The sequence below is a fragment of the Danio rerio genome, chromosome 4 (assembly GCF_052040795.2).
Source record: "Danio rerio strain M-AB ecotype USA chromosome 4, GRCz13ab, whole genome shotgun sequence".
NCBI lineage: Eukaryota > Metazoa > Chordata > Actinopteri > Cypriniformes > Danionidae > Danio > Danio rerio.
The window spans coordinates 40,458,556-40,477,897 of record NC_141024.2 but is presented as its reverse complement, the minus strand read 5'-3'; the positions used below and the strand labels follow the sequence as shown (position 1 = coordinate 40,477,897).

The following is a 19,342-nucleotide window of genomic DNA, read 5'->3' as shown; positions in this document are numbered from 1 at the left end:
AAAATAACTCTAACCTTTGCAACCTCCTCCTGGGGAAGAGAAAGTCTCAGAGCCTGGATCACAGTTCTTCTTGGGAGGGACTGTCACATGCTCGGTGTAAGAGCATCCTATCGACACCACAACTTGCCATGACAACAAAGCACAGCATGCGTTGAAGGAACTCCGTGTTCACCGAGCCGTGTCCTCTTTCCAATCAGCATGCTACTGAGCACTGCTGACGCGGACTGGGCCAGTGGCGCAATGGATAACGCGTCTGACTACGGATCAGAAGATTCTAGGTTCGACTCCTGGCTGGCTCGTTCAGGATCTTTTTGCGTTGCTCTCAGTGCAGTGCGGTCGCGGTTTGCCCCTGCCGGAGTTGTTCGGTTCTACTCTGGAGTGAATTGAGTTTCTGGGGCCGCCAGCACAGTGCCTGTGGGGTGCTCTCCTGGGTTCAAAGGCTGCCCCAACTGCTCTCATGTCTTGGTCCCGTACATCCCTCAGGACTTCCAGAAGAAACCAGTACAGCCACTCTCCTGGGAAGACGGCAGTGACAGCTTGTAGACCAAAATGTTTGCTGTGAGGCTAAGGCGTTCTACTGCAGCACAGACACGCATTCGAAAAGCAGACAATATTCAAAAACAAAGTGCCAGCCTAAAACAAGATTGCAGTCAAAATGACCACCTCAGACAAGTGTGAGCAATGTTTCCGTCTCTGTTATATGTCGGCAAATATGTCACACAGTGCAGACGCTCATACTACTGAAAAGGAAGTTACCTGACTGAGCAAGGTATAAATAGAAATCGGAGCCTGCTCCAAATGGCCTGGTCAGCTCCAAGCGGGTGAGACTTGAGCTCCAAGTGGGCTGTAAAAACCTCCTGGAGTTTTCATTCATTTAATGTCTGGTACAAGACACTGCGCCCAACCAGTTATGTTTGAATGTCAAACCTACCCCAATCCTTAACCCAACCTCACAGTTTCCTGCTGTGTTTTATCAACCTCCCAACCTACCCCAACTCTTAACCCAACCTCACAGTAACAAACCTCCATGTGGGTTTCATTGATTCAATGTCTCGTACATGGCACAGAATACAACCTATCGCAGTTTATTAAAATCACACCTACCCCAGCCCTAGGCCCAACCTCACGGTAACCTGCTGTGTTTTATTCAATTTTACTCCTACCCCAACCCTAAACACAACCTCAGAGTAAGCAGTTTATATATTTTTTTTTTATTTTTGTGAATGTCTACTACAGCTACATCAATCGCAAACCCAGCCTACGTGCGGCATAAGTGCCTACCACTTAGAGGTCATCCAGGCAACTTGCAGTGTAATCTCCTCCACTTGTAGGTCTCTGAGCTGCAGCAACACCTAAGCGCTCTGACACACAGACACAAAAGAAACCATTGCTTTTAACCTCCTCTTGGAGAGGAGAGAGTCTCCGACCCTGGATCTCAGCTCTTCTATGGAGGGACTGTCAGGAATCCTGTAAGAGCATCCCATCCACACAACCTCTTGCCATAAAAACAAAGCAGAATGTGTGGTGAAGGAACTCCGGGTTGACAGAGCCTTGTCCTTGCTCCAAGCAATGTGCTAACAAGGTGCTGAACAGAGTGACGGCGGCACAAAGGTTAGCGCTTATGACTACGGATCAGAAGGTTCTCGGTTACGGAAACCAAGAAACTGTGTATGAGAGAGTGCGTAAGTGTATGAGTGGCACTTGTGCAAGCGGAGCAGGGACGTGCCAGCGATCAGAATGAACTGGAGTTTGTGCCAAGACTGGCTTTCCAAAGTGGCAGTTCCCATATGGTCTAGCGGTTAGGATTCCTGGTTTTCACCCAGGCGGCCCGGGTTCGACTCCCGGTATGGGAAGGCTTGAGTGCTTTTGCTTGTGTCCTTTTTGGCCAGCGGTCGGACTGCAGCTACCTTATAGGATGTGGTTGTGAAACTGCCCCGTAATCCTTCGATAGCTCAGTTGGTAGAGCGGAGGACTGTAGGTGGGATGATGGCAATCCTTAGGTGGCTGGTTCGACTCCGGCTCGAAGGACATCTTTTGCGCTCAGAGCCACTTTCTTGCCTTCGCCAAGTGAGTTCAGCACTGCTCAAAGTTCAGCATGGAGGTGAAAAGGAAGTTCCCTGACCGGGAATCGAACCCGGGCCGCGGCGGTGAGAGCGCCGAATCCTAACCACTAGACCACCAGGGAAGGTCTGGCTGAAGGATGCCCTCTAGTCTAGCTGTGGGCCTCCACCCAGGTGTGCTGCAGCTGCTCTGACAAAAATAACTCTAACCTTTGCAACCTCCTCCTGGGGAAGAGAAAGTCTCAGAGCCTGGATCACAGTTCTTCTTGGGAGGGACTGTCACATGCTCGGTGTAAGAGCATCCTATCGACACCACAACTTGCCATGACAACAAAGCACAGCATGCGTTGAAGGAACTCCGTGTTCACCGAGCCGTGTCCTCTTTCCAATCAGCATGCTACTGAGCACTGCTGACGCGGACTGGGCCAGTGGCGCAATGGATAACGCGTCTGACTACGGATCAGAAGATTCTAGGTTCGACTCCTGGCTGGCTCGTTCAGGATCTTTTTGCGTTGCTCTCAGTGCAGTGCGGTCGCGGTTTGCCCCTGCCGGAGTTGTTCGGTTCTACTCTGGAGTGAATTGAGTTTCTGGGGCCGCCAGCACAGTGCCTGTGGGGTGCTCTCCTGGGTTCAAAGGCTGCCCCAACTGCTCTCATGTCTTGGTCCCGTACATCCCTCAGGACTTCCAGAAGAAACCAGTACAGCCACTCTCCTGGGAAGACGGCAGTGACAGCTTGTAGACCAAAATGTTTGCTGTGAGGCTAAGGCGTTCTACTGCAGCACAGACACGCATTCGAAAAGCAGACAATATTCAAAAACAAAGTGCCAGCCTAAAACAAGATTGCAGTCAAAATGACCACCTCAGACAAGTGTGAGCAATGTTTCCGTCTCTGTTATATGTCGGCAAATATGTCACACAGTGCAGACGCTCATACTACTGAAAAGGAAGTTACCTGACTGAGCAAGGTATAAATAGAAATCGGAGCCTGCTCCAAATGGCCTGGTCAGCTCCAAGCGGGTGAGACTTGAGCTCCAAGTGGGCTGTAAAAACCTCCTGGAGTTTTCATTCATTTAATGTCTGGTACAAGACACTGCGCCCAACCAGTTATGTTTGAATGTCAAACCTACCCCAATCCTTAACCCAACCTCACAGTTTCCTGCTGTGTTTTATCAACCTCCCAACCTACCCCAACTCTTAACCCAACCTCACAGTAACAAACCTCCATGTGGGTTTCATTGATTCAATGTCTCGTACATGGCACAGAATACAACCTATCGCAGTTTATTAAAATCACACCTACCCCAGCCCTAGGCCCAACCTCACGGTAACCTGCTGTGTTTTATTCAATTTTACTCCTACCCCAACCCTAAACACAACCTCAGAGTAAGCAGTTTATATATTTTTTTTTTATTTTTGTGAATGTCTACTACAGCTACATCAATCGCAAACCCAGCCTACGTGCGGCATAAGTGCCTACCACTTAGAGGTCATCCAGGCAACTTGCAGTGTAATCTCCTCCACTTGTAGGTCTCTGAGCTGCAGCAACACCTAAGCGCTCTGACACACAGACACAAAAGAAACCATTGCTTTTAACCTCCTCTTGGAGAGGAGAGAGTCTCCGACCCTGGATCTCAGCTCTTCTATGGAGGGACTGTCAGGAATCCTGTAAGAGCATCCCATCCACACAACCTCTTGCCATAAAAACAAAGCAGAATGTGTGGTGAAGGAACTCCGGGTTGACAGAGCCTTGTCCTTGCTCCAAGCAATGTGCTAACAAGGTGCTGAACAGAGTGACGGCGGCACAAAGGTTAGCGCTTATGACTACGGATCAGAAGGTTCTCGGTTACGGAAACCAAGAAACTGTGTATGAGAGAGTGCGTAAGTGTATGAGTGGCACTTGTGCAAGCGGAGCAGGGACGTGCCAGCGATCAGAATGAACTGGAGTTTGTGCCAAGACTGGCTTTCCAAAGTGGCAGTTCCCATATGGTCTAGCGGTTAGGATTCCTGGTTTTCACCCAGGCGGCCCGGGTTCGACTCCCGGTATGGGAAGGCTTGAGTGCTTTTGCTTGTGTCCTTTTTGGCCAGCGGTCGGACTGCAGCTACCTTATAGGATGTGGTTGTGAAACTGCCCCGTAATCCTTCGATAGCTCAGTTGGTAGAGCGGAGGACTGTAGGTGGGATGATGGCAATCCTTAGGTGGCTGGTTCGACTCCGGCTCGAAGGACATCTTTTGCGCTCAGAGCCACTTTCTTGCCTTCGCCAAGTGAGTTCACCACTGCTCAAAGTTCAGCATGGAGGTGAAAAGGAAGTTCCCTGACCGGGAATCGAACCCGGGCCGCGGCGGTGAGAGCGCCGAATCCTAACCACTAGACCACCAGGGAAGGTCTGGCTGAAGGATGCCCTCTAGTCTAGCTGTGGGCCTCCACCCAGGTGTGCTGCAGCTGCTCTGACAAAAATAACTCTAACCTTTGCAACCTCCTCCTGGGGAAGAGAAAGTCTCAGAGCCTGGATCACAGTTCTTCTTGGGAGGGACTGTCACATGCTCGGTGTAAGAGCATCCTATCGACACCACAACTTGCCATGACAACAAAGCACAGCATGCGTTGAAGGAACTCCGTGTTCACCGAGCCGTGTCCTCTTTCCAATCAGCATGCTACTGAGCACTGCTGACGCGGACTGGGCCAGTGGCGCAATGGATAACGCGTCTGACTACGGATCAGAAGATTCTAGGTTCGACTCCTGGCTGGCTCGTTCAGGATCTTTTTGCGTTGCTCTCAGTGCAGTGCGGTCGCGGTTTGCCCCTGCCGGAGTTGTTCGGTTCTACTCTGGAGTGAATTGAGTTTCTGGGGCCGCCAGCACAGTGCCTGTGGGGTGCTCTCCTGGGTTCAAAGGCTGCCCCAACTGCTCTCATGTCTTGGTCCCGTACATCCCTCAGGACTTCCAGAAGAAACCAGTACAGCCACTCTCCTGGGAAGACGGCAGTGACAGCTTGTAGACCAAAATGTTTGCTGTGAGGCTAAGGCGTTCTACTGCAGCACAGACACGCATTCGAAAAGCAGACAATATTCAAAAACAAAGTGCCAGCCTAAAACAAGATTGCAGTCAAAATGACCACCTCAGACAAGTGTGAGCAATGTTTCCGTCTCTGTTATATGTCGGCAAATATGTCACACAGTGCAGACGCTCATACTACTGAAAAGGAAGTTACCTGACTGAGCAAGGTATAAATAGAAATCGGAGCCTGCTCCAAATGGCCTGGTCAGCTCCAAGCGGGTGAGACTTGAGCTCCAAGTGGGCTGTAAAAACCTCCTGGAGTTTTCATTCATTTAATGTCTGGTACAAGACACTGCGCCCAACCAGTTATGTTTGAATGTCAAACCTACCCCAATCCTTAACCCAACCTCACAGTTTCCTGCTGTGTTTTATCAACCTCCCAACCTACCCCAACTCTTAACCCAACCTCACAGTAACAAACCTCCATGTGGGTTTCATTGATTCAATGTCTCGTACATGGCACAGAATACAACCTATCGCAGTTTATTAAAATCACACCTACCCCAGCCCTAGGCCCAACCTCACGGTAACCTGCTGTGTTTTATTCAATTTTACTCCTACCCCAACCCTAAACACAACCTCAGAGTAAGCAGTTTATATATTTTTTTTTTATTTTTGTGAATGTCTACTACAGCTACATCAATCGCAAACCCAGCCTACGTGCGGCATAAGTGCCTACCACTTAGAGGTCATCCAGGCAACTTGCAGTGTAATCTCCTCCACTTGTAGGTCTCTGAGCTGCAGCAACACCTAAGCGCTCTGACACACAGACACAAAAGAAACCATTGCTTTTAACCTCCTCTTGGAGAGGAGAGAGTCTCCGACCCTGGATCTCAGCTCTTCTATGGAGGGACTGTCAGGAATCCTGTAAGAGCATCCCATCCACACAACCTCTTGCCATAAAAACAAAGCAGAATGTGTGGTGAAGGAACTCCGGGTTGACAGAGCCTTGTCCTTGCTCCAAGCAATGTGCTAACAAGGTGCTGAACAGAGTGACGGCGGCACAAAGGTTAGCGCTTATGACTACGGATCAGAAGGTTCTCGGTTACGGAAACCAAGAAACTGTGTATGAGAGAGTGCGTAAGTGTATGAGTGGCACTTGTGCAAGCGGAGCAGGGACGTGCCAGCGATCAGAATGAACTGGAGTTTGTGCCAAGACTGGCTTTCCAAAGTGGCAGTTCCCATATGGTCTAGCGGTTAGGATTCCTGGTTTTCACCCAGGCGGCCCGGGTTCGACTCCCGGTATGGGAAGGCTTGAGTGCTTTTGCTTGTGTCCTTTTTGGCCAGCGGTCGGACTGCAGCTACCTTATAGGATGTGGTTGTGAAACTGCCCCGTAATCCTTCGATAGCTCAGTTGGTAGAGCGGAGGACTGTAGGTGGGATGATGGCAATCCTTAGGTGGCTGGTTCGACTCCGGCTCGAAGGACATCTTTTGCGCTCAGAGCCACTTTCTTGCCTTCGCCAAGTGAGTTCAGCACTGCTCAAAGTTCAGCATGGAGGTGAAAAGGAAGTTCCCTGACCGGGAATCGAACCCGGGCCGCGGCGGTGAGAGCGCCGAATCCTAACCACTAGACCACCAGGGAAGGTCTGGCTGAAGGATGCCCTCTAGTCTAGCTGTGGGCCTCCACCCAGGTGTGCTGCAGCTGCTCTGACAAAAATAACTCTAACCTTTGCAACCTCCTCCTGGGGAAGAGAAAGTCTCAGAGCCTGGATCACAGTTCTTCTTGGGAGGGACTGTCACATGCTCGGTGTAAGAGCATCCTATCGACACCACAACTTGCCATGACAACAAAGCACAGCATGCGTTGAAGGAACTCCGTGTTCACCGAGCCGTGTCCTCTTTCCAATCAGCATGCTACTGAGCACTGCTGACGCGGACTGGGCCAGTGGCGCAATGGATAACGCGTCTGACTACGGATCAGAAGATTCTAGGTTCGACTCCTGGCTGGCTCGTTCAGGATCTTTTTGCGTTGCTCTCAGTGCAGTGCGGTCGCGGTTTGCCCCTGCCGGAGTTGTTCGGTTCTACTCTGGAGTGAATTGAGTTTCTGGGGCCGCCAGCACAGTGCCTGTGGGGTGCTCTCCTGGGTTCAAAGGCTGCCCCAACTGCTCTCATGTCTTGGTCCCGTACATCCCTCAGGACTTCCAGAAGAAACCAGTACAGCCACTCTCCTGGGAAGACGGCAGTGACAGCTTGTAGACCAAAATGTTTGCTGTGAGGCTAAGGCGTTCTACTGCAGCACAGACACGCATTCGAAAAGCAGACAATATTCAAAAACAAAGTGCCAGCCTAAAACAAGATTGCAGTCAAAATGACCACCTCAGACAAGTGTGAGCAATGTTTCCGTCTCTGTTATATGTCGGCAAATATGTCACACAGTGCAGACGCTCATACTACTGAAAAGGAAGTTACCTGACTGAGCAAGGTATAAATAGAAATCGGAGCCTGCTCCAAATGGCCTGGTCAGCTCCAAGCGGGTGAGACTTGAGCTCCAAGTGGGCTGTAAAAACCTCCTGGAGTTTTCATTCATTTAATGTCTGGTACAAGACACTGCGCCCAACCAGTTATGTTTGAATGTCAAACCTACCCCAATCCTTAACCCAACCTCACAGTTTCCTGCTGTGTTTTATCAACCTCCCAACCTACCCCAACTCTTAACCCAACCTCACAGTAACAAACCTCCATGTGGGTTTCATTGATTCAATGTCTCGTACATGGCACAGAATACAACCTATCGCAGTTTATTAAAATCACACCTACCCCAGCCCTAGGCCCAACCTCACGGTAACCTGCTGTGTTTTATTCAATTTTACTCCTACCCCAACCCTAAACACAACCTCAGAGTAAGCAGTTTATATATTTTTTTTTTATTTTTGTGAATGTCTACTACAGCTACATCAATCGCAAACCCAGCCTACGTGCGGCATAAGTGCCTACCACTTAGAGGTCATCCAGGCAACTTGCAGTGTAATCTCCTCCACTTGTAGGTCTCTGAGCTGCAGCAACACCTAAGCGCTCTGACACACAGACACAAAAGAAACCATTGCTTTTAACCTCCTCTTGGAGAGGAGAGAGTCTCCGACCCTGGATCTCAGCTCTTCTATGGAGGGACTGTCAGGAATCCTGTAAGAGCATCCCATCCACACAACCTCTTGCCATAAAAACAAAGCAGAATGTGTGGTGAAGGAACTCCGGGTTGACAGAGCCTTGTCCTTGCTCCAAGCAATGTGCTAACAAGGTGCTGAACAGAGTGACGGCGGCACAAAGGTTAGCGCTTATGACTACGGATCAGAAGGTTCTCGGTTACGGAAACCAAGAAACTGTGTATGAGAGAGTGCGTAAGTGTATGAGTGGCACTTGTGCAAGCGGAGCAGGGACGTGCCAGCGATCAGAATGAACTGGAGTTTGTGCCAAGACTGGCTTTCCAAAGTGGCAGTTCCCATATGGTCTAGCGGTTAGGATTCCTGGTTTTCACCCAGGCGGCCCGGGTTCGACTCCCGGTATGGGAAGGCTTGAGTGCTTTTGCTTGTGTCCTTTTTGGCCAGCGGTCGGACTGCAGCTACCTTATAGGATGTGGTTGTGAAACTGCCCCGTAATCCTTCGATAGCTCAGTTGGTAGAGCGGAGGACTGTAGGTGGGATGATGGCAATCCTTAGGTGGCTGGTTCGACTCCGGCTCGAAGGACATCTTTTGCGCTCAGAGCCACTTTCTTGCCTTCGCCACGTGAGTTCACCACTGCTCAAAGTTCAGCATGGAGGTGAAAAGGAAGTTCCCTGACCGGGAATCGAACCCGGGCCGCGGCGGTGAGAGCGCCGAATCCTAACCACTAGACCACCAGGGAAGGTCTGGCTGAAGGATGCCCTCTAGTCTAGCTGTGGGCCTCCACCCAGGTGTGCTGCAGCTGCTCTGACAAAAATAACTCTAACCTTTGCAACCTCCTCCTGGGGAAGAGAAAGTCTCAGAGCCTGGATCACAGTTCTTCTTGGGAGGGACTGTCACATGCTCGGTGTAAGAGCATCCTATCGACACCACAACTTGCCATGACAACAAAGCACAGCATGCGTTGAAGGAACTCCGTGTTCACCGAGCCGTGTCCTCTTTCCAATCAGCATGCTACTGAGCACTGCTGACGCGGACTGGGCCAGTGGCGCAATGGATAACGCGTCTGACTACGGATCAGAAGATTCTAGGTTCGACTCCTGGCTGGCTCGTTCAGGATCTTTTTGCGTTGCTCTCAGTGCAGTGCGGTCGCGGTTTGCCCCTGCCGGAGTTGTTCGGTTCTACTCTGGAGTGAATTGAGTTTCTGGGGCCGCCAGCACAGTGCCTGTGGGGTGCTCTCCTGGGTTCAAAGGCTGCCCCAACTGCTCTCATGTCTTGGTCCCGTACATCCCTCAGGACTTCCAGAAGAAACCAGTACAGCCACTCTCCTGGGAAGACGGCAGTGACAGCTTGTAGACCAAAATGTTTGCTGTGAGGCTAAGGCGTTCTACTGCAGCACAGACACGCATTCGAAAAGCAGACAATATTCAAAAACAAAGTGCCAGCCTAAAACAAGATTGCAGTCAAAATGACCACCTCAGACAAGTGTGAGCAATGTTTCCGTCTCTGTTATATGTCGGCAAATATGTCACACAGTGCAGACGCTCATACTACTGAAAAGGAAGTTACCTGACTGAGCAAGGTATAAATAGAAATCGGAGCCTGCTCCAAATGGCCTGGTCAGCTCCAAGCGGGTGAGACTTGAGCTCCAAGTGGGCTGTAAAAACCTCCTGGAGTTTTCATTCATTTAATGTCTGGTACAAGACACTGCGCCCAACCAGTTATGTTTGAATGTCAAACCTACCCCAATCCTTAACCCAACCTCACAGTTTCCTGCTGTGTTTTATCAACCTCCCAACCTACCCCAACTCTTAACCCAACCTCACAGTAACAAACCTCCATGTGGGTTTCATTGATTCAATGTCTCGTACATGGCACAGAATACAACCTATCGCAGTTTATTAAAATCACACCTACCCCAGCCCTAGGCCCAACCTCACGGTAACCTGCTGTGTTTTATTCAATTTTACTCCTACCCCAACCCTAAACACAACCTCAGAGTAAGCAGTTTATATATTTTTTTTTTATTTTTGTGAATGTCTACTACAGCTACATCAATCGCAAACCCAGCCTACGTGCGGCATAAGTGCCTACCACTTAGAGGTCATCCAGGCAACTTGCAGTGTAATCTCCTCCACTTGTAGGTCTCTGAGCTGCAGCAACACCTAAGCGCTCTGACACACAGACACAAAAGAAACCATTGCTTTTAACCTCCTCTTGGAGAGGAGAGAGTCTCCGACCCTGGATCTCAGCTCTTCTATGGAGGGACTGTCAGGAATCCTGTAAGAGCATCCCATCCACACAACCTCTTGCCATAAAAACAAAGCAGAATGTGTGGTGAAGGAACTCCGGGTTGACAGAGCCTTGTCCTTGCTCCAAGCAATGTGCTAACAAGGTGCTGAACAGAGTGACGGCGGCACAAAGGTTAGCGCTTATGACTACGGATCAGAAGGTTCTCGGTTACGGAAACCAAGAAACTGTGTATGAGAGAGTGCGTAAGTGTATGAGTGGCACTTGTGCAAGCGGAGCAGGGACGTGCCAGCGATCAGAATGAACTGGAGTTTGTGCCAAGACTGGCTTTCCAAAGTGGCAGTTCCCATATGGTCTAGCGGTTAGGATTCCTGGTTTTCACCCAGGCGGCCCGGGTTCGACTCCCGGTATGGGAAGGCTTGAGTGCTTTTGCTTGTGTCCTTTTTGGCCAGCGGTCGGACTGCAGCTACCTTATAGGATGTGGTTGTGAAACTGCCCCGTAATCCTTCGATAGCTCAGTTGGTAGAGCGGAGGACTGTAGGTGGGATGATGGCAATCCTTAGGTGGCTGGTTCGACTCCGGCTCGAAGGACATCTTTTGCGCTCAGAGCCACTTTCTTGCCTTCGCCAAGTGAGTTCAGCACTGCTCAAAGTTCAGCATGGAGGTGAAAAGGAAGTTCCCTGACCGGGAATCGAACCCGGGCCGCGGCGGTGAGAGCGCCGAATCCTAACCACTAGACCACCAGGGAAGGTCTGGCTGAAGGATGCCCTCTAGTCTAGCTGTGGGCCTCCACCCAGGTGTGCTGCAGCTGCTCTGACAAAAATAACTCTAACCTTTGCAACCTCCTCCTGGGGAAGAGAAAGTCTCAGAGCCTGGATCACAGTTCTTCTTGGGAGGGACTGTCACATGCTCGGTGTAAGAGCATCCTATCGACACCACAACTTGCCATGACAACAAAGCACAGCATGCGTTGAAGGAACTCCGTGTTCACCGAGCCGTGTCCTCTTTCCAATCAGCATGCTACTGAGCACTGCTGACGCGGACTGGGCCAGTGGCGCAATGGATAACGCGTCTGACTACGGATCAGAAGATTCTAGGTTCGACTCCTGGCTGGCTCGTTCAGGATCTTTTTGCGTTGCTCTCAGTGCAGTGCGGTCGCGGTTTGCCCCTGCCGGAGTTGTTCGGTTCTACTCTGGAGTGAATTGAGTTTCTGGGGCCGCCAGCACAGTGCCTGTGGGGTGCTCTCCTGGGTTCAAAGGCTGCCCCAACTGCTCTCATGTCTTGGTCCCGTACATCCCTCAGGACTTCCAGAAGAAACCAGTACAGCCACTCTCCTGGGAAGACGGCAGTGACAGCTTGTAGACCAAAATGTTTGCTGTGAGGCTAAGGCGTTCTACTGCAGCACAGACACGCATTCGAAAAGCAGACAATATTCAAAAACAAAGTGCCAGCCTAAAACAAGATTGCAGTCAAAATGACCACCTCAGACAAGTGTGAGCAATGTTTCCGTCTCTGTTATATGTCGGCAAATATGTCACACAGTGCAGACGCTCATACTACTGAAAAGGAAGTTACCTGACTGAGCAAGGTATAAATAGAAATCGGAGCCTGCTCCAAATGGCCTGGTCAGCTCCAAGCGGGTGAGACTTGAGCTCCAAGTGGGCTGTAAAAACCTCCTGGAGTTTTCATTCATTTAATGTCTGGTACAAGACACTGCGCCCAACCAGTTATGTTTGAATGTCAAACCTACCCCAATCCTTAACCCAACCTCACAGTTTCCTGCTGTGTTTTATCAACCTCCCAACCTACCCCAACTCTTAACCCAACCTCACAGTAACAAACCTCCATGTGGGTTTCATTGATTCAATGTCTCGTACATGGCACAGAATACAACCTATCGCAGTTTATTAAAATCACACCTACCCCAGCCCTAGGCCCAACCTCACGGTAACCTGCTGTGTTTTATTCAATTTTACTCCTACCCCAACCCTAAACACAACCTCAGAGTAAGCAGTTTATATATTTTTTTTTTATTTTTGTGAATGTCTACTACAGCTACATCAATCGCAAACCCAGCCTACGTGCGGCATAAGTGCCTACCACTTAGAGGTCATCCAGGCAACTTGCAGTGTAATCTCCTCCACTTGTAGGTCTCTGAGCTGCAGCAACACCTAAGCGCTCTGACACACAGACACAAAAGAAACCATTGCTTTTAACCTCCTCTTGGAGAGGAGAGAGTCTCCGACCCTGGATCTCAGCTCTTCTATGGAGGGACTGTCAGGAATCCTGTAAGAGCATCCCATCCACACAACCTCTTGCCATAAAAACAAAGCAGAATGTGTGGTGAAGGAACTCCGGGTTGACAGAGCCTTGTCCTTGCTCCAAGCAATGTGCTAACAAGGTGCTGAACAGAGTGACGGCGGCACAAAGGTTAGCGCTTATGACTACGGATCAGAAGGTTCTCGGTTACGGAAACCAAGAAACTGTGTATGAGAGAGTGCGTAAGTGTATGAGTGGCACTTGTGCAAGCGGAGCAGGGACGTGCCAGCGATCAGAATGAACTGGAGTTTGTGCCAAGACTGGCTTTCCAAAGTGGCAGTTCCCATATGGTCTAGCGGTTAGGATTCCTGGTTTTCACCCAGGCGGCCCGGGTTCGACTCCCGGTATGGGAAGGCTTGAGTGCTTTTGCTTGTGTCCTTTTTGGCCAGCGGTCGGACTGCAGCTACCTTATAGGATGTGGTTGTGAAACTGCCCCGTAATCCTTCGATAGCTCAGTTGGTAGAGCGGAGGACTGTAGGTGGGATGATGGCAATCCTTAGGTGGCTGGTTCGACTCCGGCTCGAAGGACATCTTTTGCGCTCAGAGCCACTTTCTTGCCTTCGCCAAGTGAGTTCAGCACTGCTCAAAGTTCAGCATGGAGGTGAAAAGGAAGTTCCCTGACCGGGAATCGAACCCGGGCCGCGGCGGTGAGAGCGCCGAATCCTAACCACTAGACCACCAGGGAAGGTCTGGCTGAAGGATGCCCTCTAGTCTAGCTGTGGGCCTCCACCCAGGTGTGCTGCAGCTGCTCTGACAAAAATAACTCTAACCTTTGCAACCTCCTCCTGGGGAAGAGAAAGTCTCAGAGCCTGGATCACAGTTCTTCTTGGGAGGGACTGTCACATGCTCGGTGTAAGAGCATCCTATCGACACCACAACTTGCCATGACAACAAAGCACAGCATGCGTTGAAGGAACTCCGTGTTCACCGAGCCGTGTCCTCTTTCCAATCAGCATGCTACTGAGCACTGCTGACGCGGACTGGGCCAGTGGCGCAATGGATAACGCGTCTGACTACGGATCAGAAGATTCTAGGTTCGACTCCTGGCTGGCTCGTTCAGGATCTTTTTGCGTTGCTCTCAGTGCAGTGCGGTCGCGGTTTGCCCCTGCCGGAGTTGTTCGGTTCTACTCTGGAGTGAATTGAGTTTCTGGGGCCGCCAGCACAGTGCCTGTGGGGTGCTCTCCTGGGTTCAAAGGCTGCCCCAACTGCTCTCATGTCTTGGTCCCGTACATCCCTCAGGACTTCCAGAAGAAACCAGTACAGCCACTCTCCTGGGAAGACGGCAGTGACAGCTTGTAGACCAAAATGTTTGCTGTGAGGCTAAGGCGTTCTACTGCAGCACAGACACGCATTCGAAAAGCAGACAATATTCAAAAACAAAGTGCCAGCCTAAAACAAGATTGCAGTCAAAATGACCACCTCAGACAAGTGTGAGCAATGTTTCCGTCTCTGTTATATGTCGGCAAATATGTCACACAGTGCAGACGCTCATACTACTGAAAAGGAAGTTACCTGACTGAGCAAGGTATAAATAGAAATCGGAGCCTGCTCCAAATGGCCTGGTCAGCTCCAAGCGGGTGAGACTTGAGCTCCAAGTGGGCTGTAAAAACCTCCTGGAGTTTTCATTCATTTAATGTCTGGTACAAGACACTGCGCCCAACCAGTTATGTTTGAATGTCAAACCTACCCCAATCCTTAACCCAACCTCACAGTTTCCTGCTGTGTTTTATCAACCTCCCAACCTACCCCAACTCTTAACCCAACCTCACAGTAACAAACCTCCATGTGGGTTTCATTGATTCAATGTCTCGTACATGGCACAGAATACAACCTATCGCAGTTTATTAAAATCACACCTACCCCAGCCCTAGGCCCAACCTCACGGTAACCTGCTGTGTTTTATTCAATTTTACTCCTACCCCAACCCTAAACACAACCTCAGAGTAAGCAGTTTATATATTTTTTTTTTATTTTTGTGAATGTCTACTACAGCTACATCAATCGCAAACCCAGCCTACGTGCGGCATAAGTGCCTACCACTTAGAGGTCATCCAGGCAACTTGCAGTGTAATCTCCTCCACTTGTAGGTCTCTGAGCTGCAGCAACACCTAAGCGCTCTGACACACAGACACAAAAGAAACCATTGCTTTTAACCTCCTCTTGGAGAGGAGAGAGTCTCCGACCCTGGATCTCAGCTCTTCTATGGAGGGACTGTCAGGAATCCTGTAAGAGCATCCCATCCACACAACCTCTTGCCATAAAAACAAAGCAGAATGTGTGGTGAAGGAACTCCGGGTTGACAGAGCCTTGTCCTTGCTCCAAGCAATGTGCTAACAAGGTGCTGAACAGAGTGACGGCGGCACAAAGGTTAGCGCTTATGACTACGGATCAGAAGGTTCTCGGTTACGGAAACCAAGAAACTGTGTATGAGAGAGTGCGTAAGTGTATGAGTGGCACTTGTGCAAGCGGAGCAGGGACGTGCCAGCGATCAGAATGAACTGGAGTTTGTGCCAAGACTGGCTTTCCAAAGTGGCAGTTCCCATATGGTCTAGCGGTTAGGATTCCTGGTTTTCACCCAGGCGGCCCGGGTTCGACTCCCGGTATGGGAAGGCTTGAGTGCTTTTGCTTGTGTCCTTTTTGGCCAGCGGTCGGACTGCAGCTACCTTATAGGATGTGGTTGTGAAACTGCCCCGTAATCCTTCGATAGCTCAGTTGGTAGAGCGGAGGACTGTAGGTGGGATGATGGCAATCCTTAGGTGGCTGGTTCGACTCCGGCTCGAAGGACATCTTTTGCGCTCAGAGCCACTTTCTTGCCTTCGCCAAGTGAGTTCACCACTGCTCAAAGTTCAGCATGGAGGTGAAAAGGAAGTTCCCTGACCGGGAATCGAACCCGGGCCGCGGCGGTGAGAGCGCCGAATCCTAACCACTAGACCACCAGGGAAGGTCTGGCTGAAGGATGCCCTCTAGTCTAGCTGTGGGCCTCCACCCAGGTGTGCTGCAGCTGCTCTGACAAAAATAACTCTAACCTTTGCAACCTCCTCCTGGGGAAGAGAAAGTCTCAGAGCCTGGATCACAGTTCTTCTTGGGAGGGACTGTCACATGCTCGGTGTAAGAGCATCCTATCGACACCACAACTTGCCATGACAACAAAGCACAGCATGCGTTGAAGGAACTCCGTGTTCACCGAGCCGTGTCCTCTTTCCAATCAGCATGCTACTGAGCACTGCTGACGCGGACTGGGCCAGTGGCGCAATGGATAACGCGTCTGACTACGGATCAGAAGATTCTAGGTTCGACTCCTGGCTGGCTCGTTCAGGATCTTTTTGCGTTGCTCTCAGTGCAGTGCGGTCGCGGTTTGCCCCTGCCGGAGTTGTTCGGTTCTACTCTGGAGTGAATTGAGTTTCTGGGGCCGCCAGCACAGTGCCTGTGGGGTGCTCTCCTGGGTTCAAAGGCTGCCCCAACTGCTCTCATGTCTTGGTCCCGTACATCCCTCAGGACTTCCAGAAGAAACCAGTACAGCCACTCTCCTGGGAAGACGGCAGTGACAGCTTGTAGACCAAAATGTTTGCTGTGAGGCTAAGGCGTTCTACTGCAGCACAGACACGCATTCGAAAAGCAGACAATATTCAAAAACAAAGTGCCAGCCTAAAACAAGATTGCAGTCAAAATGACCACCTCAGACAAGTGTGAGCAATGTTTCCGTCTCTGTTATATGTCGGCAAATATGTCACACAGTGCAGACGCTCATACTACTGAAAAGGAAGTTACCTGACTGAGCAAGGTATAAATAGAAATCGGAGCCTGCTCCAAATGGCCTGGTCAGCTCCAAGCGGGTGAGACTTGAGCTCCAAGTGGGCTGTAAAAACCTCCTGGAGTTTTCATTCATTTAATGTCTGGTACAAGACACTGCGCCCAACCAGTTATGTTTGAATGTCAAACCTACCCCAATCCTTAACCCAACCTCACAGTTTCCTGCTGTGTTTTATCAACCTCCCAACCTACCCCAACTCTTAACCCAACCTCACAGTAACAAACCTCCATGTGGGTTTCATTGATTCAATGTCTCGTACATGGCACAGAATACAACCTATCGCAGTTTATTAAAATCACACCTACCCCAGCCCTAGGCCCAACCTCACGGTAACCTGCTGTGTTTTATTCAATTTTACTCCTACCCCAACCCTAAACACAACCTCAGAGTAAGCAGTTTATATATTTTTTTTTTATTTTTGTGAATGTCTACTACAGCTACATCAATCGCAAACCCAGCCTACGTGCGGCATAAGTGCCTACCACTTAGAGGTCATCCAGGCAACTTGCAGTGTAATCTCCTCCACTTGTAGGTCTCTGAGCTGCAGCAACACCTAAGCGCTCTGACACACAGACACAAAAGAAACCATTGCTTTTAACCTCCTCTTGGAGAGGAGAGAGTCTCCGACCCTGGATCTCAGCTCTTCTATGGAGGGACTGTCAGGAATCCTGTAAGAGCATCCCATCCACACAACCTCTTGCCATAAAAACAAAGCAGAATGTGTGGTGAAGGAACTCCGGGTTGACAGAGCCTTGTCCTTGCTCCAAGCAATGTGCTAACAAGGTGCTGAACAGAGTGACGGCGGCACAAAGGTTAGCGCTTATGACTACGGATCAGAAGGTTCTCGGTTACGGAAACCAAGAAACTGTGTATGAGAGAGTGCGTAAGTGTATGAGTGGCACTTGTGCAAGCGGAGCAGGGACGTGCCAGCGATCAGAATGAACTGGAGTTTGTGCCAAGACTGGCTTTCCAAAGTGGCAGTTCCCATATGGTCTAGCGGTTAGGATTCCTGGTTTTCACCCAGGCGGCCCGGGTTCGACTCCCGGTATGGGAAGGCTTGAGTGCTTTTGCTTGTGTCCTTTTTGGCCAGCGGTCGGACTGCAGCTACCTTATAGGATGTGGTTGTGAAACTGCCCCGTAATCCTTCGATAGCTCAGTTGGTAGAGCGGAGGACTGTAGGTGGGATGATGGCAATCCTTAGGTGGCTGGTTCGACTCCGGCTCGAAGGACATCTTTTGCGCTCAGAGCCACTTTCTTGCCTTCGCCAAGTGAGTTCACCACTGCTCAAAGTTCAGCATGGAGGTGAAAAGGAAGTTCCCTGACCGGGAATCGAACCCGGGCCGCGGCGGTGAGAGCGCCGAATCCTAACCACTAGACCACCAGGGAAGGTCTGGCTGAAGGATGCCCTCTAGTCTAGCTGTGGGCCTCCACCCAGGTGTGCTGCAGCTGCTCTGACAAAAATAACTCTAACCTTTGCAACCTCCTCCTGGGGAAGAGAAAGTCTCAGAGCCTGGATCACAGTTCTTCTTGGGAGGGACTGTCACATGCTCGGTGTAAGAGCATCCTATCGACACCACAACTTGCCATGACAACAAAGCACAGCATGCGTTGAAGGAACTCCGTGTTCACCGAGCCGTGTCCTCTTTCCAATCAGCATGCTACTGAGCACTGCTGACGCGGACTGGGCCAGTGGCGCAATGGATAACGCGTCTGACTACGGATCAGAAGATTCTAGGTTCGACTCCTGGCTGGCTCGTTCAGGATCTTTTTGCGTTGCTCTCAGTGCAGTGCGGTCGCGGTTTGCCCCTGCCGGAGTTGTTCGGTTCTACTCTGGAGTGAATTGAGTTTCTGGGGCCGCCAGCACAGTGCCTGTGGGGTGCTCTCCTGGGTTCAAAGGCTGCCCCAACTGCTCTCATGTCTTGGTCCCGTACATCCCTCAGGACTTCCAGAAGAAACCAGTACAGCCACTCTCCTGGGAAGACGGCAGTGACAGCTTGTAGACCAAAATGTTTGCTGTGAGGCTAAGGCGTTCTACTGCAGCACAGACACGCATTCGAAAAGCAGACAATATTCAAAAACAAAGTGCCAGCCTAAAACAAGATTGCAGTCAAAATGACCACCTCAGACAAGTGTGAGCAATGTTTCCGTCTCTGTTATATGTCGGCAAATATGTCACACAGTGCAGACGCTCATACTACTGAAAAGGAAGTTACCTGACTGAGCAAGGTATAAATAGAAATCGGAGCCTGCTCCAAATGGCCTGGTCAGCTCCAAGCGGGTGAGACTTGAGCTCCAAGTGGGCTGTAAAAACCTCCTGGAGTTTTCATTCATTTAATGTCTGGTACAAGACACTGCGCCCAACCAGTTATGTTTGAATGTCAAACCTACCCCAATCCTTAACCCAACCTCACAGTTTCCTGCTGTGTTTTATCAACCTCCCAACCTACCCCAACTCTTAACCCAACCTCACAGTAACAAACCTCCATGTGGGTTTCATTGATTCAATGTCTCGTACATGGCACAGAATACAACCTATCGCAGTTTATTAAAATCACACCTACCCCAGCCCTAGGCCCAACCTCACGGTAACCTGCTGTGTTTTATTCAATTTTACTCCTACCCCAACCCTAAACACAACCTCAGAGTAAGCAGTTTATATATTTTTTTTTTATTTTTGTGAATGTCTACTACAGCTACATCAATCGCAAACCCAGCCTACGTGCGGCATAAGTGCCTACCACTTAGAGGTCA

The 19,342-nt window shown here is 50.3% G+C and overlaps 33 non-coding genes across 33 annotated transcripts; 25 read left to right on the top strand and 8 right to left on the bottom strand.

Annotated features, from left to right (window-relative positions):
• Positions 1-226: 226 nt before the first annotated feature.
• Positions 227-299, top strand: trnar-acg (transfer RNA arginine (anticodon ACG)). Its single transcript has one exon. It is a non-coding gene; the product is annotated as a tRNA-Arg (tRNA).
• A 1,482-nt stretch (positions 300-1,781) lies between these two features.
• Positions 1,782-1,853, top strand: trnae-uuc (transfer RNA glutamic acid (anticodon UUC)). Its single transcript has one exon. It is a non-coding gene; the product is annotated as a tRNA-Glu (tRNA).
• An 88-nt stretch (positions 1,854-1,941) lies between these two features.
• Positions 1,942-2,028, top strand: trnay-gua (transfer RNA tyrosine (anticodon GUA)). Its single transcript is given in 2 exon segments — positions 1,942-1,978; positions 1,993-2,028. It is a non-coding gene; the product is annotated as a tRNA-Tyr (tRNA).
• An 85-nt stretch (positions 2,029-2,113) lies between these two features.
• trnae-cuc (transfer RNA glutamic acid (anticodon CUC)) lies at positions 2,114-2,185 on the bottom strand. Its single transcript has one exon. It is a non-coding gene; the product is annotated as a tRNA-Glu (tRNA).
• Positions 2,186-2,482: 297 nt separating this feature from the next.
• trnar-acg (transfer RNA arginine (anticodon ACG)) lies at positions 2,483-2,555 on the top strand. The gene has a single exon. It is a non-coding gene; the product is annotated as a tRNA-Arg (tRNA).
• A 1,482-nt stretch (positions 2,556-4,037) lies between these two features.
• Positions 4,038-4,109, top strand: trnae-uuc (transfer RNA glutamic acid (anticodon UUC)). The gene has a single exon. It is a non-coding gene; the product is annotated as a tRNA-Glu (tRNA).
• An 88-nt stretch (positions 4,110-4,197) lies between these two features.
• On the top strand, positions 4,198-4,284 carry trnay-gua (transfer RNA tyrosine (anticodon GUA)). The gene is given in 2 exon segments: positions 4,198-4,234; positions 4,249-4,284. It is a non-coding gene; the product is annotated as a tRNA-Tyr (tRNA).
• Positions 4,285-4,369: 85 nt separating this feature from the next.
• trnae-cuc (transfer RNA glutamic acid (anticodon CUC)) lies at positions 4,370-4,441 on the bottom strand. The gene has a single exon. It is a non-coding gene; the product is annotated as a tRNA-Glu (tRNA).
• A 297-nt stretch (positions 4,442-4,738) lies between these two features.
• trnar-acg (transfer RNA arginine (anticodon ACG)) lies at positions 4,739-4,811 on the top strand. Its single transcript has one exon. It is a non-coding gene; the product is annotated as a tRNA-Arg (tRNA).
• A 1,482-nt stretch (positions 4,812-6,293) lies between these two features.
• Positions 6,294-6,365, top strand: trnae-uuc (transfer RNA glutamic acid (anticodon UUC)). The gene has a single exon. It is a non-coding gene; the product is annotated as a tRNA-Glu (tRNA).
• Positions 6,366-6,453: 88 nt separating this feature from the next.
• trnay-gua (transfer RNA tyrosine (anticodon GUA)) lies at positions 6,454-6,540 on the top strand. The gene is given in 2 exon segments: positions 6,454-6,490; positions 6,505-6,540. It is a non-coding gene; the product is annotated as a tRNA-Tyr (tRNA).
• Positions 6,541-6,625: 85 nt separating this feature from the next.
• Positions 6,626-6,697, bottom strand: trnae-cuc (transfer RNA glutamic acid (anticodon CUC)). The gene has a single exon. It is a non-coding gene; the product is annotated as a tRNA-Glu (tRNA).
• Positions 6,698-6,994: 297 nt separating this feature from the next.
• trnar-acg (transfer RNA arginine (anticodon ACG)) lies at positions 6,995-7,067 on the top strand. The gene has a single exon. It is a non-coding gene; the product is annotated as a tRNA-Arg (tRNA).
• Positions 7,068-8,549: 1,482 nt separating this feature from the next.
• On the top strand, positions 8,550-8,621 carry trnae-uuc (transfer RNA glutamic acid (anticodon UUC)). Its single transcript has one exon. It is a non-coding gene; the product is annotated as a tRNA-Glu (tRNA).
• Positions 8,622-8,709: 88 nt separating this feature from the next.
• On the top strand, positions 8,710-8,796 carry trnay-gua (transfer RNA tyrosine (anticodon GUA)). The gene is given in 2 exon segments: positions 8,710-8,746; positions 8,761-8,796. It is a non-coding gene; the product is annotated as a tRNA-Tyr (tRNA).
• Positions 8,797-8,881: 85 nt separating this feature from the next.
• On the bottom strand, positions 8,882-8,953 carry trnae-cuc (transfer RNA glutamic acid (anticodon CUC)). Its single transcript has one exon. It is a non-coding gene; the product is annotated as a tRNA-Glu (tRNA).
• A 297-nt stretch (positions 8,954-9,250) lies between these two features.
• On the top strand, positions 9,251-9,323 carry trnar-acg (transfer RNA arginine (anticodon ACG)). The gene has a single exon. It is a non-coding gene; the product is annotated as a tRNA-Arg (tRNA).
• Positions 9,324-10,805: 1,482 nt separating this feature from the next.
• Positions 10,806-10,877, top strand: trnae-uuc (transfer RNA glutamic acid (anticodon UUC)). Its single transcript has one exon. It is a non-coding gene; the product is annotated as a tRNA-Glu (tRNA).
• An 88-nt stretch (positions 10,878-10,965) lies between these two features.
• On the top strand, positions 10,966-11,052 carry trnay-gua (transfer RNA tyrosine (anticodon GUA)). The gene is given in 2 exon segments: positions 10,966-11,002; positions 11,017-11,052. It is a non-coding gene; the product is annotated as a tRNA-Tyr (tRNA).
• An 85-nt stretch (positions 11,053-11,137) lies between these two features.
• trnae-cuc (transfer RNA glutamic acid (anticodon CUC)) lies at positions 11,138-11,209 on the bottom strand. Its single transcript has one exon. It is a non-coding gene; the product is annotated as a tRNA-Glu (tRNA).
• Positions 11,210-11,506: 297 nt separating this feature from the next.
• On the top strand, positions 11,507-11,579 carry trnar-acg (transfer RNA arginine (anticodon ACG)). The gene has a single exon. It is a non-coding gene; the product is annotated as a tRNA-Arg (tRNA).
• A 1,482-nt stretch (positions 11,580-13,061) lies between these two features.
• On the top strand, positions 13,062-13,133 carry trnae-uuc (transfer RNA glutamic acid (anticodon UUC)). The gene has a single exon. It is a non-coding gene; the product is annotated as a tRNA-Glu (tRNA).
• An 88-nt stretch (positions 13,134-13,221) lies between these two features.
• Positions 13,222-13,308, top strand: trnay-gua (transfer RNA tyrosine (anticodon GUA)). Its single transcript is given in 2 exon segments — positions 13,222-13,258; positions 13,273-13,308. It is a non-coding gene; the product is annotated as a tRNA-Tyr (tRNA).
• Positions 13,309-13,393: 85 nt separating this feature from the next.
• On the bottom strand, positions 13,394-13,465 carry trnae-cuc (transfer RNA glutamic acid (anticodon CUC)). The gene has a single exon. It is a non-coding gene; the product is annotated as a tRNA-Glu (tRNA).
• Positions 13,466-13,762: 297 nt separating this feature from the next.
• trnar-acg (transfer RNA arginine (anticodon ACG)) lies at positions 13,763-13,835 on the top strand. The gene has a single exon. It is a non-coding gene; the product is annotated as a tRNA-Arg (tRNA).
• A 1,482-nt stretch (positions 13,836-15,317) lies between these two features.
• Positions 15,318-15,389, top strand: trnae-uuc (transfer RNA glutamic acid (anticodon UUC)). The gene has a single exon. It is a non-coding gene; the product is annotated as a tRNA-Glu (tRNA).
• An 88-nt stretch (positions 15,390-15,477) lies between these two features.
• Positions 15,478-15,564, top strand: trnay-gua (transfer RNA tyrosine (anticodon GUA)). The gene is given in 2 exon segments: positions 15,478-15,514; positions 15,529-15,564. It is a non-coding gene; the product is annotated as a tRNA-Tyr (tRNA).
• Positions 15,565-15,649: 85 nt separating this feature from the next.
• Positions 15,650-15,721, bottom strand: trnae-cuc (transfer RNA glutamic acid (anticodon CUC)). The gene has a single exon. It is a non-coding gene; the product is annotated as a tRNA-Glu (tRNA).
• Positions 15,722-16,018: 297 nt separating this feature from the next.
• trnar-acg (transfer RNA arginine (anticodon ACG)) lies at positions 16,019-16,091 on the top strand. Its single transcript has one exon. It is a non-coding gene; the product is annotated as a tRNA-Arg (tRNA).
• A 1,482-nt stretch (positions 16,092-17,573) lies between these two features.
• On the top strand, positions 17,574-17,645 carry trnae-uuc (transfer RNA glutamic acid (anticodon UUC)). Its single transcript has one exon. It is a non-coding gene; the product is annotated as a tRNA-Glu (tRNA).
• An 88-nt stretch (positions 17,646-17,733) lies between these two features.
• On the top strand, positions 17,734-17,820 carry trnay-gua (transfer RNA tyrosine (anticodon GUA)). The gene is given in 2 exon segments: positions 17,734-17,770; positions 17,785-17,820. It is a non-coding gene; the product is annotated as a tRNA-Tyr (tRNA).
• An 85-nt stretch (positions 17,821-17,905) lies between these two features.
• Positions 17,906-17,977, bottom strand: trnae-cuc (transfer RNA glutamic acid (anticodon CUC)). The gene has a single exon. It is a non-coding gene; the product is annotated as a tRNA-Glu (tRNA).
• Positions 17,978-18,274: 297 nt separating this feature from the next.
• trnar-acg (transfer RNA arginine (anticodon ACG)) lies at positions 18,275-18,347 on the top strand. Its single transcript has one exon. It is a non-coding gene; the product is annotated as a tRNA-Arg (tRNA).
• The last annotated feature ends 995 nt before the right edge of the window (positions 18,348-19,342 follow it).